Source organism: Carcharhinus amblyrhynchos, chromosome 15 (genome assembly GCF_965287045.1).
Source record: "Carcharhinus amblyrhynchos chromosome 15, sCarAmb.v2.hapA, whole genome shotgun sequence".
Lineage (NCBI taxonomy): Eukaryota > Metazoa > Chordata > Chondrichthyes > Carcharhiniformes > Carcharhinidae > Carcharhinus > Carcharhinus amblyrhynchos.
In genome coordinates this window covers 7,745,550-7,761,116 of record NC_137338.1, presented here as the reverse complement: position 1 = coordinate 7,761,116, position 15,567 = coordinate 7,745,550, and the positions used below count along the sequence as shown (strand labels likewise).

The 15,567-nt window shown below is 45.2% G+C and overlaps 1 protein-coding gene across 3 annotated transcripts in view; it reads left to right on the top strand.

Moving 5' to 3' along the window:
- ncam2a (neural cell adhesion molecule 2a) overlaps positions 1 to 15,567 on the top strand; it is a 1,336,232-nt gene that overhangs the window by 164,765 nt on the left and 1,155,900 nt on the right. The window lies entirely within an intron of this gene.

Sequence of the window (15,567 nt, the reverse complement as noted above, 5' to 3'; positions counted from 1 at the left end):
TGATTATATTCAGCTTTCCTAAATGATTAGCTATTTCCTCTTTGATTATTGACTCCAGCATCCTGCCTATAATAGATGTTGATCTAACTCCAAAGATGTGTGGGTTCGGTTGATTGGCCATGCTAAATTGACCAAACTGTCAGGGGGATTAGTAAAGTAAATGTGTGGGGTTGCGGGAATATGGCCTGGGTGGGATTGTGGTCAGTACAGTCTTAATGGGCCGAATGGTTTCCTTCTGTACTGTAGGGATGCTGTGATTCTAACTGACCTGTAGTTCCCTGCCTTCTGCCTTGCTCCCTGCTTGGCCAAGGGCATCACAACAGCTGTTTTCCAATCTTCTGGTACCCGCTCAAAGTTCAGCAAATTATGAACTCATAGATCATGGAACCCTCCAGTGCAGAAAGAGGCCCTTCGAGTCTGCACCGAACACAATCCCACCCAGGCCGTACCCCCACAACCCTACACATTATACCCACTAATCCCTGGACACTAAAGGGCAATTTCTTAGCATGGCCAATCAACCTAACCCACACACCTTTGGACTGTGGGAGGAAACCGGAGTACCCGGATGAAACCCACACAGACACGAGGTGAATGTGCCAACTCCACAGAGACAGTGACCTGCGCCGGGAATCGAACCCAGGACCCTGGAGCTGTGAAGCAGCAGTGCTAACCGCTGTGCCACCATGCCACCCGTCATGCCCTCAGAGCATCAGGACGGGTCTCATGATGACTAGTTGAGCAATGTTATTGCCATGTCATTGTTTCCTGTATTGATTAAGTATGCAAAGCTAAAGGTCCCTGGTTGACAAAACTAAATTGAGACAAAGAAGGCTGATGACAAATGCAAGATGTATTATACAGCAGAGAACCAAGCTGAATACAAAAAGAATAGATAAAAGCAACATACTGGGGATGCTGGAATCTGAAACACAAACAGAAAATCGCAGCAAGGCTGACAGCATCTGTGGAGTCAGAACAGAGTAAACATTTCTAGGCTGGATGAAGACAAAAAAAAACGGACAAGATTTATACTGTCAGCGTGCAAGGGTGAAGGGCAGGTGGGGGTAAGTGATAAATGTGATAAACAGAAACACAAAGGAAATGTAAGTGGTAGTGATAAAGGCTGAGAATGGTGCTGATAGCAGCCCATTAAGAGTTCAGAATGTGTAATTGACAGAATAAAGATCAGCAGAGTGTCAAAGGGCAACTGAGGCATGTAACAGACGGCCGTAGTATGGTGTGGGGTGGGGTGGGGGGGTGGGAACAAGATGGAAAGCGAGATTTTTAAGAATCATAGAATCCCTGCAGTGCAAAAGGAGGCCATTCAGCCCACTGAGTCTGCACTGACCACAATCCCACCCAGGCCCTATTCCTGTATCTCCACATAGTCACCTTACTAATCCCCCTGCTACTAGGGTCAATTTAGTGTGGCTAATCAACCTAACCCGCACACCTTTGGACTGTGGGAGGAAACCAGAGCGCCTGGTGGAAACCCATGCAGACACAGGGAGAATGTGCAAACTCCACACAGGTAGTGACCTGAGGCCGGAATTGAACCCAGGTCCTTGGCGCTGTGAGGCAACAGGGCTAACCACTGTGCCACCCCAAGAAGTAGACAATTGAATCAATACGAGGAATGAAAATTCAAAATAATAATCATACAAAATAATAAAAATAACGATAAATTCGATAAAAAGGAATGAAATTAAATAGCATAAATGGAAATGGGGTGTAAGTGGAGGGGAGAGTTCATGCTCTGAAGTTATTGAACTCAGTTTTCAGTCCAGAAAGCTGTAAACTGCCTCATCCTTTTATCTGTGACATTTTTGTTATCTACCCACCCCGCCACCTCCTGCCTCACTGTTACAGTGTAAATCTCATCCTATTTTCTTTGTCTTCAGTTCTGACGAAGGTTCATCCAAACTCGAAACATTGGCTCTATTCTCACTCCATAAAAGGGGAGAGGCGATCTAAAAAAGTGACAAAGGGAGAATACACGAAAATAGATTAGTGCTCATGTAAAGAGAATCCACAAACAGATGAATAATAAACAGGTGGTCCACAAAAAAATTCCACACCATGCAGGACAAAAGCAGCCCGCTTGACTAGCAAACCATCCGCCATTTTAAAAATTAACTCCGTCAATCACCAACGCAGTGACAGCAGTGTATGCCATCTACCAGATGCACCTCAGCAACTCGCCAAAGTTCGTTCAACAGCACTTTCCAAACCCACAGTCCCTGCGATTGAGAAAGACAAGGGCAGCAGATACCTGGGAAAACCACTACCTGCAGGCTCCCCTGCAATTTACAAACATCCTGATGTGGAAATACATCACCGTTCCTTCACTGTCACTGGATCAAAATCCTGGAACTCCCTCCCTAATAGCACATACCCACACCACATGTTTCAAGAAAGCAGCTCAACACCTCCTTCCCAAAGGAATTTAGGGATGTGGGATACACTCTGGCCTGGCCAGTGATGGTCACATTCCGAGAATGAATTTTTAAAACTCTGTATTTGAAACCTTGGGGGAATTCCTCCAGCCTCTCAGCCATGTGTTTTCCAGCAGTGGGAGGTGGCACGCTCTTTGCACGTGGCAGGGTTCTCCAGTCTTGCCGCTGTCAATGGGATTTCCCATTGATGTTACTCCTCGCCACCGCAAAGCCCATGGACAGGGGTGCACCTCTGGCAGGACCAGAGAGCCCCCCTGGCATTAACGGCCAAAGAATCCCGGCCCTCAAGTACATCATGTCCAGTTGCTTTACTGCACAATTCCACCCAACTCATTATTTTCCTCCCCAATGTTTCTCGAATGCTTGTAGTCAAGACTATTAAATTCCTAAACCCCCAATTCTCAAAGTTAGCTTGTTTTGCAGCATGGTGGTACAGTGGGGAGCACTGCTGTCTCACAGCACCATAGACATGGGTTCGATTCTGTCTGTGTGAGGTCTGCACATTCTCCCCATGTCTGTGCAAGTTTCCTCTGGATGCTCTGGTTTCCTCCCACAGTCCAAAAGACGTGCTGGTTAGGTGCATTGTCCATGCTAAATTTTCCCTCAGTGTACCCGAACAGGTGCCAGAGTGTGGCAACTAGGGGATTCTCATAGTAACTTCATTGCAGTGTTAATGGAATCCTAATTTTGACACTAAAAAATAAAATATAAACTCCTGTTGCACTATATTATAGTCCCACATAGCAGCTTGCCCTCAGGGAAGTGATGGCCCAGTGGTATTATCACTGGGCTATTAATCCAGGAAACTCAGCTAATGTTCTGGGGATCTGTGTTCAAATCCTGCCATAGCAGATAGTAGGACTTGAATTCAATTTTTAAAAAAAATCTGGAATTCAGAATCTCCTGATGACCATGAAACCATTGTCGATTGTTGGAAAAACCCAGATGGTTCACGAATGTCCTTTAGGGAAGGAAATCTGCCATCCTTACCCGGTCTGGCCTGCATGTGACTCCAGAGCTACAGCAATGTGGTTGACTTACAACTGCCCTCCAAGGGCAACTAGAGATGGGCAATAAATGCTGGCCAGACAGCAACACCCTCACCCCATAATGAATTTTAAAAAAGTTCTCATTTATCACATTACATACACTCCAAATCATTTTAGATATTGCTGCACTCCCAGCATCTAATCCTCTTTATTTTTGTACTCTTCTTCATCCTTGTTCTAATTCATCTCAGCCAGTCCTCTGGGCACCTCGATCTCTCTTCTGTTTCATCTTGGTTTGTAACAGTGAAGTAGCACTGTTCACAGTACCGCAACTCAATGAGCCAGAGGGGAAGCCCAGCAAGAGATATTTAGTGAGTGGTAACTCATAACCTAGAAATTGCCAGGCCTGGGGCATATTTGATCGAGTTGTTTCTCGGGAGTATGATAGCTCGAGGTGCCAGATCCTGAGAGGCTGGGCAGACACAGCAACGAGCTACACTCCACAACCAGTGATGGAATAATCAGCTTGTCGATGTATACTCCTCGTGCTTCTGAAGGTGAGGGGTGTAGTAGGAAATAGCAAAGCATTCCTATCCAGGAGGAGCATGGACAGGATGGATAGGGAGCAGCTGTTCCCCTTAGCTGAAGGCTCGGTTACCAGGGGACGCAAGTTAAAAGTGAGAGGTGGGAGGTTGAGGAATGATTTAAGGAAAAACTTTTACCTAGAGGGTGGTGACGGTCTGGAATGAGCTGTCTGGGAGGGTGGTGGAGGCAGGAAGCCTCACATCCTTTAAAAAGTACTTGGATGAGTACTTGGCACATCATAACATTCAAGGCTGTGGACCAAGTGCTGGCAAGTGGGATTAGGCGGGCAGGTCAGGGACTTTCATATGTTGGTGCAGTCTCGATGGGCCGAAGGGCCTCTTGTGTACTGTAGGATTCTATGATTCAGCGTCAACAATGACTATGGGCTGAGTAATATTCACCATTAAATCAAGGATAAAGAACCCTTTAATTTAAGTTCAAAACACCTTCACATTGCTTGAAAATGAGCATTCCTTATGCTGCGAACAGCGTCCTTTAATTTTTGCTCGCACGCCAGGTGTTCTTGCATCCTCTGAGTTAAATTGCCAATTTAGATTCAATTTATGCTGAATTTTTCGGGCAGCTGGGTTCCATTGGAATCCAGGCTGAGGCTAAACCAAAAGGCAAGAAAAAAAACACACACAGCAAGATTCAGATTGCATGCACTTCAAAATGCGAAACACTGTCCTTACTGTGCAGCCTGCTTTGAAAGATACTGTGGGAGGGTGAAGGTTTTAGTTGGTGCTCCAGTACTAATCAATTTTGTATTAAAAGTGGTTCAGTCTGGGCTGCACAGCGTGGGGTCCGTTGCAGAGTTTCTGCGACTCTGGAAGGGAGGCAGTAAACTCCGGTTCAACTTTTTACAAATTCATTCATGGGATGTGGCCATCGCCGGCTAGGCCAGCATTTGTTGCCCATCCCTGAGGGCATTTAACCACATCGCTGGGGCCCTGGAGTCACGTGTGGGTCAGACCAGGTAAGGACTGCAGTCCAAAGATATGCAGGTTGGGTGGATTGGCCGTGCTAGATTGCCCTTAATGTCAGGGGGACTAGTTAGAGTGTTATGGGGATAGGGCCTGGGTGGGATTGTGATCAGTGCAGACTCGATGGGCCAAATGGCCTCTTTCTACACTGTAGGATTCTATGAATTCCTTCCCTGTCAGGCATTAGTGAACCAGATGGGTTTTTACAATAACTGGCAATGATTTCATGGTCATAATTAGACTTTTAATTCCTGATTTTTATTGAATTCAAATTTCTCCAATTGCCACGGTTGGATTCGAACCTGCTTCCCCAAAGAATTATCCTGGGTCTCTGGATTAATAATCCAGTGAAAATACCACCACGTTACTGCCTTGCGAGGCCGGGACCCCCACAGAATCAGTCACAATACTGGGCTTTCGTGCAGTCCAATGTCAACATAACTTAGCCCGAGGGACATTCAGGGGACGCTGAACATTATTGCCGTCAGCGAACAGTAAAATTGGAGAGTGAACCAAATACTATCTCCTGATCCACTCTGAGTCAGGTCAAAATTTAGGCTCGCCAGTCATGGGCAGAATTTTGAGGATCATTGCGCCAAGGAGGGGCTGTAAAATGAGACAGGTTGTTCAAGTGTCGGAGGGCTTTGGCGGGAATGGAAAATCCCACCCACAGGAAGGGCTGTAAAATTCTATCCTCGAGGTTCCATCACGTGATATTCCCCCGTGATCTTGCCTTTAGTTGGCCAATGCACCCGCCATTGTGACACACTGTACTCTTTCTTGGTTGATTGTTCCAAAAATAACAACTTTAGATGTAAGAGGCAAGTTTTTTGCACAGAAGGTGGAACCCGCTGCCAGGGGAGGTAGTGGAAACAGGTACGATAGTGACTTTTAAGGGGCAGCTTGGTAGATACATGCATAGGATGGGAATAGAGGGACATGGTCCCCGGAAGGGTTGGGGGTTTTAGTTCAGTCAGGCTTGGAGGGCCGAAGGGTGTGTTCCTGTGCTGTAATTTTCTTTGTTCTTTGTTCTTTCCACCACTTGGAATGCAACAGGACTCACGACCTACTGCACGATGCTTGACAGCCAACTGAATGGCTTCTCTTTCCCCCAGTTTCAAATAATATTTACGCCTGTTAACGAGAAATGTTCAGATAAAATGACACAAAAAAGACAACGGGCAGGATTCTCCGATCTCATCCGTGGCTGCCCCGCTGCTAACCAGAATGGAGAATTTGACGTTCCAACCAAAATGCTAGTCACTTTTAGTGGCACTGGCGAACCCCAGCCGCCAATGTGGATGGAGATTTTTGGCAGATGGCAGGAACTTTCCGGCTGTTCACACCTTATGTTCTTGCCCATGATGCATACCTTACCATAGGCTTTCCAGCAGCCAGGGGTATATTCAATAAGAAACCCCACTGACAACAGAGAGGCCAAAAGATTCCGCCAATGGCCAATGGTGAGCTGCCTCCAACGCCACAAACACATGCTATGTTGCGTGGAAGATCCCATCCAAATCATAGAATAATAGAATCATGACAGTGCATCAGGACACTATTTGGCCCATTGAGTCTGTACTGACTACAATCCCACTCAGACCCAATCCCATAACCCCACATATTTATCTTGCTAATCCCCCTGACACTGGGGTCAATTAAGCATGGCCAATCCACCTATTCGGCACATCTTTGGGGTCTTTTGTAACATCTGCATGAATTGTTCTCCAGGCTTGCACACAGCAGTGAAAGATTGATCTTCAGTTTTTGGAGACTCCAGGCCAATCCTGGGGTTTGACAGCACCATCAAGATTCCCCCATCTTCCCAATGAAACAGAACCGAGGCCAGAATTTACTCCACTATAAAAATTATTGACTTGAGGATTTGCGGGTTCTAATTCCACACATGTCGCGGTGTGCCTTGTCATTCTATGCTACAAAAGATGGCCAGTCAAAGACAGTGGGTGAGATACGGGCACAGAAAATCCAATAGGAGGCACAGAAGTACTAGCCATTGGGGCAGCACGGTAACACAATGGTTAGCACTCTTGCTTCACAGCGCCGGGGATCTGAGTTCTATTCCTGTCTTGGGTCATTGCCTGCGTGGAGTTTGCATGTTCTCCCGATGTCTGTTTCCTCTCACATTCTGAAAGACGTGCTGGTTTGGCCCGAACAGGTGCCAGACTGTGGTGACTAGAGGTATTTCGGAGTAACTTCATTGTCGTGTTAATGCAAGCCTTACTTGTGACTAATAAATAAACTTTACATTCTGATAGACAGAGATGACTATAATCCTTTGAGACAATAGTTTGGTGCAGTGCATGGAGATTTTTAAAAATTCATTCATGGGAAATGGGCAACGCTGGCCGGGCCAACATTTATTGCCCATCCCGAGTTACCCCGAGGGCAGTTGAGAGTCAACCACATTGCTGTGGCTCTGGAGTCACATATAGGCCAGGCCGAGTAAGGATGGCAGATTTCCTTCCCTAAAGGACATTAAAGTACTGAACCAGATGGGGTTATCTGCCAATTGACAATGGATTCTTGGTCATCAGTAGATTCTTAATTGCAGATATTTCTAGATGAATTGAAATTCCATCATCTGTTTCTGCCCACCCGGATACAAACCCGGCCCCCAGGATATTAGCTGAATTTATGGATTAATAATCTAGTTGGGCCATCGGTTGGACTAATATATATTATTGTGCATGTCACATCTTCTGTGCATATTTCATATAACATATATAAAACATGCACTCGGATACATAGTTATGTGTTTTCAAACACATATATGTTTAGATATATAGATACAAATTCACTAAGAGATGTTTTGTACAGGAGTATTTTCATTGCAGGAAATGTAAGTTTATCAATGTCAGTCTTCTGGAGGAGGGGACAGCTTGTCAGCTCCTGAGAAATCATGGTGTAAATTAACAAATGAGCAGGTCTATTCCAGCAGCAAGCTATGCTGCTCAGATTTCTCATTAATTTGGAGGGCTGCTGATGTGCAGAATGTAAGAGGATGTAATACTAATCCAGCAATTTAGATGTCATTACGTCGGTGGGTGATCTGTCTAATTTACCTGGAATTACTAAACATCAAAAAAGGGCCCACTGAACATACAAAAGTTAATGCGGTGACACCTCCTCTATCTTCGCCACCCTCCCGGAGGCTGGGTCTCTACTTCCAGCCTTGGATCTTGCTGTGCATTGTGTAGATGGCATACACTGCTGTCATTAGACATTGATGGTGGAGGGGTGAGTGTTTAAGGCAGTGGATGGGATGACATTGAAATAGGCGTTCATGACATCGTTGAAGATGGTCGGACCAATGACACTATCCTGAGGAACTCCTGTAGCGATGTCACGGGACTGAGATGATTGACCTCAGAAAACTATAATCCATCTATCTTCATTTGCTCCAGGTATGACTCCAAATAGTGGAAAGTTTCTCCATGATTCCCATTGACTCTAGTTTTGCCTGGGTTCCTTGGTCCCACATTCAGTCAAATCTGGCCTTAAAGCCAAGGGCAGTCACCTCACTTCTTGACTTCAACACTTTTGTCCATGCTTGGATCAAGCTTGTAATGAGGTGAGGAGCTGAGTCAACTTGGCTGAACACAAACTGAGTGCCAGTGAACAGGTTATTGCTGAGTCAGTGCCTCGTGCTAGCACCTTCCGTCACTTTACTGATGCTCGAGAGTAAACTGATGGGGCAGTGATTGGCCAGATTAGATTTAACCTGCTTTTTGTGTACATTGTCAGGTAAATGTCGGTGTTGTTGCCGTGTTGGAACAACTTGACTAGGAGCACTGCTAGTTCTGGAAGACAGGTCAACAGCACTGGCAGCATAGGAGCACAGTGGTTAGTACTGCTGCTTCACAGCTCCAAGGTCCTGGGTTCGATTCCCGGCTCGGGTCACTGTCTGTGTGGAGATTGCACATTCCCCTCATGTCTGCGTGGGTTTTGTCCTGGTACTCCGGTTTCCTCCCACAGTCCAAAAGTGTGCGGGTTAGGTTAATTGGCCATGCTAAGGAATTGACCCTTAGTGTCCAGAGATACATAGGTTAGAGGGATTAGTGGGTTTAATATGTGGGGGTAGGGCCTAGGTGGGATTGTGTTCGGGGCAGGCTCGATGGGCCAAAGGGCCTCTTTCTGCACTGTAGGGTTCTATGATTTCACTATTGCTAGAATATTGTCAGGGCCCATAGCCATTGCAATGCCCAGTGCTTTCAGCCATTTCTTAACATCACGTGGAGTGAATCAAATTGTCTGGATACTGACATCAGTGATGCTCGGGACCTTTGGAAGAGGCCAAGCTGGGTCATCCAGTCGGCACTTCTGGCTGAAGATTTCTGCGAATGCTTCAGCCTTACCTTTTGCACTGATGTGCTGGACTCCTCCATCATCGAGGGCCTTTTCTGTGTGGGTAAGCGGGAGTTCTGTTCACAAAGAGGGCATATAAAGACACAAGCTCAATTTACAAAATAATGGTTGGAATATGAGTCTTTACAGCTAATCAAGTCTTAAAGATACAGACAATGTGAGTGCATAAAAGGACGTCCTGAGGCATGGTACACTGGGGAGACCATGCAGACGCTACAACAATGGATGAATGAACACCGCTCGACAATTACCAAGTAAGAGTGTTGGGGAACACTTCAGTGGTCATAGGCATTCGGTCTTTGATCTTCAGGTAAGCATTCTCCAAGGCGGCCTTCACGACGCACGACAACGCAGAGTCACTGAGTAGAAATGATAGCCAAGTTCCACACACATGAGGATGGCCTCAACCGGGATCTTGGGTTCATGTCACACTATCTGTAACCCTCACAACTTGCCTGGGCTTGCAAAATCTCACTAACTGTCCTATCTGGAGACAATACACATCTCTTTAGCCTATGCTTAATGCTCTCTCCACTCACATTGTCTGTACCTTTAAGACTTGATTACTTATAAAGACTCGCATTCCAACCATTATTTTGTAAATTGAGTTTGTGTCTTCATATGCCTTGTTTGTGAACAGAACTCCGATGAAGGAGCAGCGCTCTGAAAGCTAGTGACTTTGCTACCAAATAAACCTATTGGACTTTAAGCTGGTGTTGTGAGATTTCTTGCTCTTATTCACACCAGCCATTAAGAACAGAGTTACTCTATTCTTAAAGTTGCAAAGCCAATGCGTAGAGTGGGCAAGTCAAGCCCTTAGTCCATCTCCTCGCTTGATCCAAAAAACAAATTCCAAATTGAATCCAATTCATGGTCCCTCCAAGAGAGACAAACAAGGTCCAAGCTGACAAGACAAGAATTGTATCCAATATTGGGCTTGATCTGGTGCTTGATCTTGACCAAAAAGATCGGCCATTGGACAGGGCAATGTATAAATCTTAGGAGATGAGAAACTGTTGGAAACTACAGCTGTGTGGGTTAGGTTGATTGTCCATGCTAAATTGCCCCTACATACAGGATAAATCTGTGGGATTATGGGGATAGGGCCTGGGTGGGATTGTTGCTAGTACAGGTTCAATGGCCTCCTTCTGCACTGTAGGGATTCTATGATTCTATGAAACAGCCAGTGACCCTGCCCAGCTTGTGGTGACTACACCAGAGCAAGGGAAGGAAAAATCGCCGCACTCTTTACAATCCATACCCTACCTACCTCAGGCACCAAGATCTTTTCATGTTTACATCCATTAATAGCTGATAGAAAGCAGAGATATTCCTGCTGTGCTTCTGGTTTAGAATTAAATGAGTTTCTAGTGCTGAAACAATGATTGCCTTTGGTGCTAGTTCATTTCCAACCCGTATACTTTTTAAAGCTCAGTCTTATTTCTCTCTGACAACAGGGAAAATGAGATGTCCCTTCGCACTTGCCTTCATTACCTTGGAACAGCAATGGCAAACCATTACTTTTGCCTCATAACCATTAGCTCTCTGAATGATGCGATTGCTTTTAGCAATGTGTGCTCAAAGCACACATCCATTTGCAATCCCTCTGCATGTTAATTTAACGTTCATTAACCCACTTCCAGGCACATTTGCTGAACCTGCACAGACAGGATTGTGCGCCTCCTTCCCTGAAGATACTCTACATGACTTCCCCCGAATCTTTTACCCACAAAGGAATGACATTAGAGGGCACTTGATTCGGAAGTCACATGTCCAGGCAAATCACAGGACGCAATGAGCAGAAAGGCATTTGCAGACATCCTCTTTTAACAAAAAGGGAAACAAAAAATGACATTGAATGTATTATCATTTGGCATTGCAAATTACCCACTTACACTGTCTGCAAAGGAAGTCAGCACGCATGGTTAGAAAACTATTCTTTCTCATCTGTCTCACTTTCGCCTGCCTCTACATCTATACATTGCACTCAAAGCATTCCGGTCTTCCAATAGTACATATGCGTGTTGTTGTTGGCTATTCATCTGGTGTTTGCAGGTTCCTGGTGTGCGTTTGTCGCTCTGGGAGATGTTGTTGCCATGGTGAGTGTTGCTGCTGTTCCGTTGATCTGGGAGCAGTTAACCGCTGGGTCTGGTGGTCGTTCCGTTCCTAGTTGGTAACATTGGCTTTTACATAGAAATATAGAAACAAAAAGCAGGAGTAGGTCATTTGGCTCTTCCAGCCTGCTCCACCATTCATCTTGATCATAGTTGATTATCAAATTCAATATTCTGATCCCCCTTCCTCCCATATCCCTTGATCTTTAGTCCCAAGAGCTATATCCAATTTCTTCTTGAAATCAGACAACATTTTGGCCTCAACTACATTCTGTGGGAGTGACTTCCACACATTCATTACCCTCTGGGTGAGGAAATTTCTCCTCTCCTCAGTTCTAAAAGGTTTACCCCTTACCCTCAAACTGTGAATCCTAGTTCAGGACTGCCCCACCATAGGGAACATTCTTTCTGAATCTACCCTGTCTAGCCCGGTTAGAATTTTATAAGCTTCTATGAGATCCCCCCTCACTCTTCATCTGTCTGCTGTGAAGGAGTAGCTTGTCCGGTTGCATGTACATGTTTGTGGTTAGTATAATAGAATTAGACAGTGCAGAAGAGGCCCTTTGGCCCATCGAGTCTGCATCAACCCGTGAGAAACACCTGACCTCCCACCTATTGCAGCGATATATCCAGTTGCACTTTTACCCTGTCCAGTCGAGGGGATGACTGCTTTACACAAGTTCCCCTTTACACTGGCCTTGATCTTTCTGATAATCCTTTTTAAGCATTTTAGCTTATTTGGCTGGACAGTTGGTTCATGACGAATAGTGACACTAACAGCACAGATTTGATTGCCATACCTGCTGAGGATTTTCATCAAGGCCTCGCCTTCTCAATCTTGACCCTCACCTGAGGTGTGGTGGTCCTCAGGTTAAATCATCACCAATGTTGTAAGTAACATAATACCTCAGACTGTTAGTGAGTCAAAATACAGTGGTTTTTATTTCAAAACTCTGGGGTTTATTCCAGAATTTTGGGAGACGTAGGACCACAGACTTCTCATGGAACACAAACACAAGTGGGCATTTATACATCATGAGTCTTAGCGTCAATCACGATTCCAAGTTTCCCATTCCGGCCAGAACTCCGGGTCTTCCTTCCTTGGTCGTGATACAGCCCCAGATTTAATCACGATTCACAGTCCAGCCCGCAGCTGCAGTCATGACACATGGTCACAATTCAAATCCTTTCTGCAGCAGTACTGGTATCCCTATCTTTGAAGTTACTTGTGCGATCGTGGCTGTCCCAGCAGGACTCTTCCTGTTAAAAGCCGATATCGCGATCTGCCATCAGCAGCTGTCAAAAGCCGGTATCGTAAACTACCACCTGCGTAACAATGTCCAAATAAGACAAATAGGTAAGATTTGCAAAGTCTACAAAATAATAGCCACATTAAACTAACTGTCTTTATAAAATTGAGAGTTAAAGCATGTAATACATGAACAAATAACGTATATTACTGCCAGGAGCAGTATAAGCTAAAGGAGATCAGCCATGATGAAGGGTTATGTTTGTGACATATTCTAGGTACAAAATCCATTAACCCTTTCCCTACTTCACCAGTCTATTCCCCCTTTCAAAGTCTTCCAGTCCCATTGTCACCTGGGACTATGGTGACTTCACCTTGCTAGCCTACACTGATTTGAAGGCCTCCATTTTAAATTCTCACACTCCATATTCAATTGCTTCCATGGCCTCAACCCCTCCCTATTTCTATAACCTCTTCCAACCTTCTTAAGGAATCTACACTCTTCTATTTTTGTCTTCTTTTGCCTGTTCAACTATATTTACTCCAGCAATAAGGGGAAGGCAGGATCAGGATATTAATTTGATGATCAAAATGAATAGTGGAGCAGGCTCGAAGGGCTGAATGGCTTACCCCTGTTCTATTTTCTATGGTTCTTATTTTTATATTCATTCGTGGGCATGGGTATCGCTGGCTGGCCAACATTTATTGCCCATCCCTAGTTGCCCCTGAGTTGGTGGTGGTGAGCTGTCTTTTTGAATCACTGCATTCCATGTGCTGTGGGTTGACCCATAATGCTGCTAGGAAGGAAATTCCAGGATTTTGACTCACCGGCTGTGAAGGAACGGCCGATATATTTTCAATTCAGGATGGTGAGTGACTTGGAGGGGAGCTTGCAGATGGTGGTGTTCCCATGTATCTGCTGCCCTTGTCCTTCTAGATGGAAGTGGTCGTGGATTTGGAAGGTGCTGCCTAAGAATCGTTGGTGAATTGCTGCAGTGCATCTTGTAGACAGTACATACACACTGCTGCTACTGAGCGTCGGTGGTGGGGGAGTGGATGTTTATAGATGTGGTGCCAATCAAGCGGGGCTGCTTTGTCTTGGATGGTGTCAAGTTTCTTGAGTGTTGTTGGAGCTGCCCCCATCCAGGCAAGCTTCTATGTAATAGCAGCTGTGCCTTCAGCTGCCTGGGCCCCGAAGTGTTGGAATTACTTCACAAACATCGAAACTTGCTCAAATGCTCAGCACCTCTCTCCTTCTTTAAGATTCTGCTTCAAGTCTATCACTTTGAGACATCTTTTGCACACCTCTCCTAATGCCTCCTTCTTTGCCTCAGTTTGGATTGCCTTAGGGCTTTTTTTTGTGTTACATTAAAAGCACTTCTATAATTGCAACCCCAGCTCGTGCCACTTACGCGTCAGCCAAGTGAGCAAGATAATTAATTTTGTCAAGTTATTGATTGATGGCAGTCCATCTAGATGAACCCACTGATATTCTCACCCTTGGGACGTCCGAGAGCTCATTGCAGCTGAAGGATTGCTTTCTCTCTGGCGCAGTCGGCTATTGTCAGCAGCAAAAGATGTTTAATGGGATTGAGAAAAATAAACTTGTAACAATGCTTTCCCAAACCTCGGGCAAGTGAGCACAAGTTCAACATGCTGAATAGTGAATGCAAGATGGACATCGAGAGACATTTATGCAGGGGTCATTCAATAGTTGAGATGAGTTCCCAGATCGATAAACCCCTGAGCACTTTTTGAATTAAACAGCTTGGAGGTTGCAATGAGAGGAATTTGTATTCAGAAAGAATTGGATCAGTTGAGCCGATGGTACTTCATTTATCTGAATATTCAACTATCTTACGATCTTGTTAGTTGAAATGCAAACTACTATCACCTACTGCGTTATGTAACATTTTTCCAATCTTCATACCAACAATAGTAGCACCTCTGTAATTCAAATGACCGATTAGTATCAACAGACACGGTGGTCAGCTTTGCTGCCTCACAGCGCCTGGGACCCGAGTTTGATTCCCGTTTAGGTCACTGTCTGTGCAGAGTCTGCATGTTCTCCCTGTGTCTGCGTGGGTTTCCTCCGGGTGCTCTGGTTTCCTCCCAGAAAAGATGTGCTGGTTAGGTGTGTTGGCCGTGTCAAATTCTTCCTCAGTGTACCCAAACAGGTGACAGAGTGTAGTAACGAGGAGATTTTCACAGTAATTTCATTGCAGTGTGAATGTAAGCCTACTTGTGACTAAAGTAGAACCTTAGCTTCACAGATAGGGACGTGATTGTTCTGCAATAATACATGGGGTCAATTTGCTTCACTCAATGTTTATGATGAGTGCGTTCTATAAATTCTATCTCTTATATGTGTTTTGGATGGTCTGAACAGGCTTAAGGGGCTGAATGTCCTACTCCTGTTCTTTGTATATCAGCTCGTCTAACTTTGGAATAGTTACTGAGATGTTTTTAAAGTTTATTTATTAGTGTCACGAGCAGGCTTACATTAACAATGCAATGAAGTTACTCTGAAAACCCTCTGGTCACCACACTCCGGCACCTGTTCAGGTACTCTGAGGGAGAATTTAGCATGGCCAAGCACCTAACCAACACGTCTTTTGGACTGTGGGAGGAAACTGGAGCACCCAGAGGAACCCTCGGGAAGAACGTGCAGACTCCGCATGGACTACGACTCAATATGGGAATCGATCCTGGATCCCTGGCACTGTGACGCAACAGTGCTAACCATTGGTCTAGCTTCACAATGGTTGCGGTGATGGTGATATATCCAAACAATGACATGTT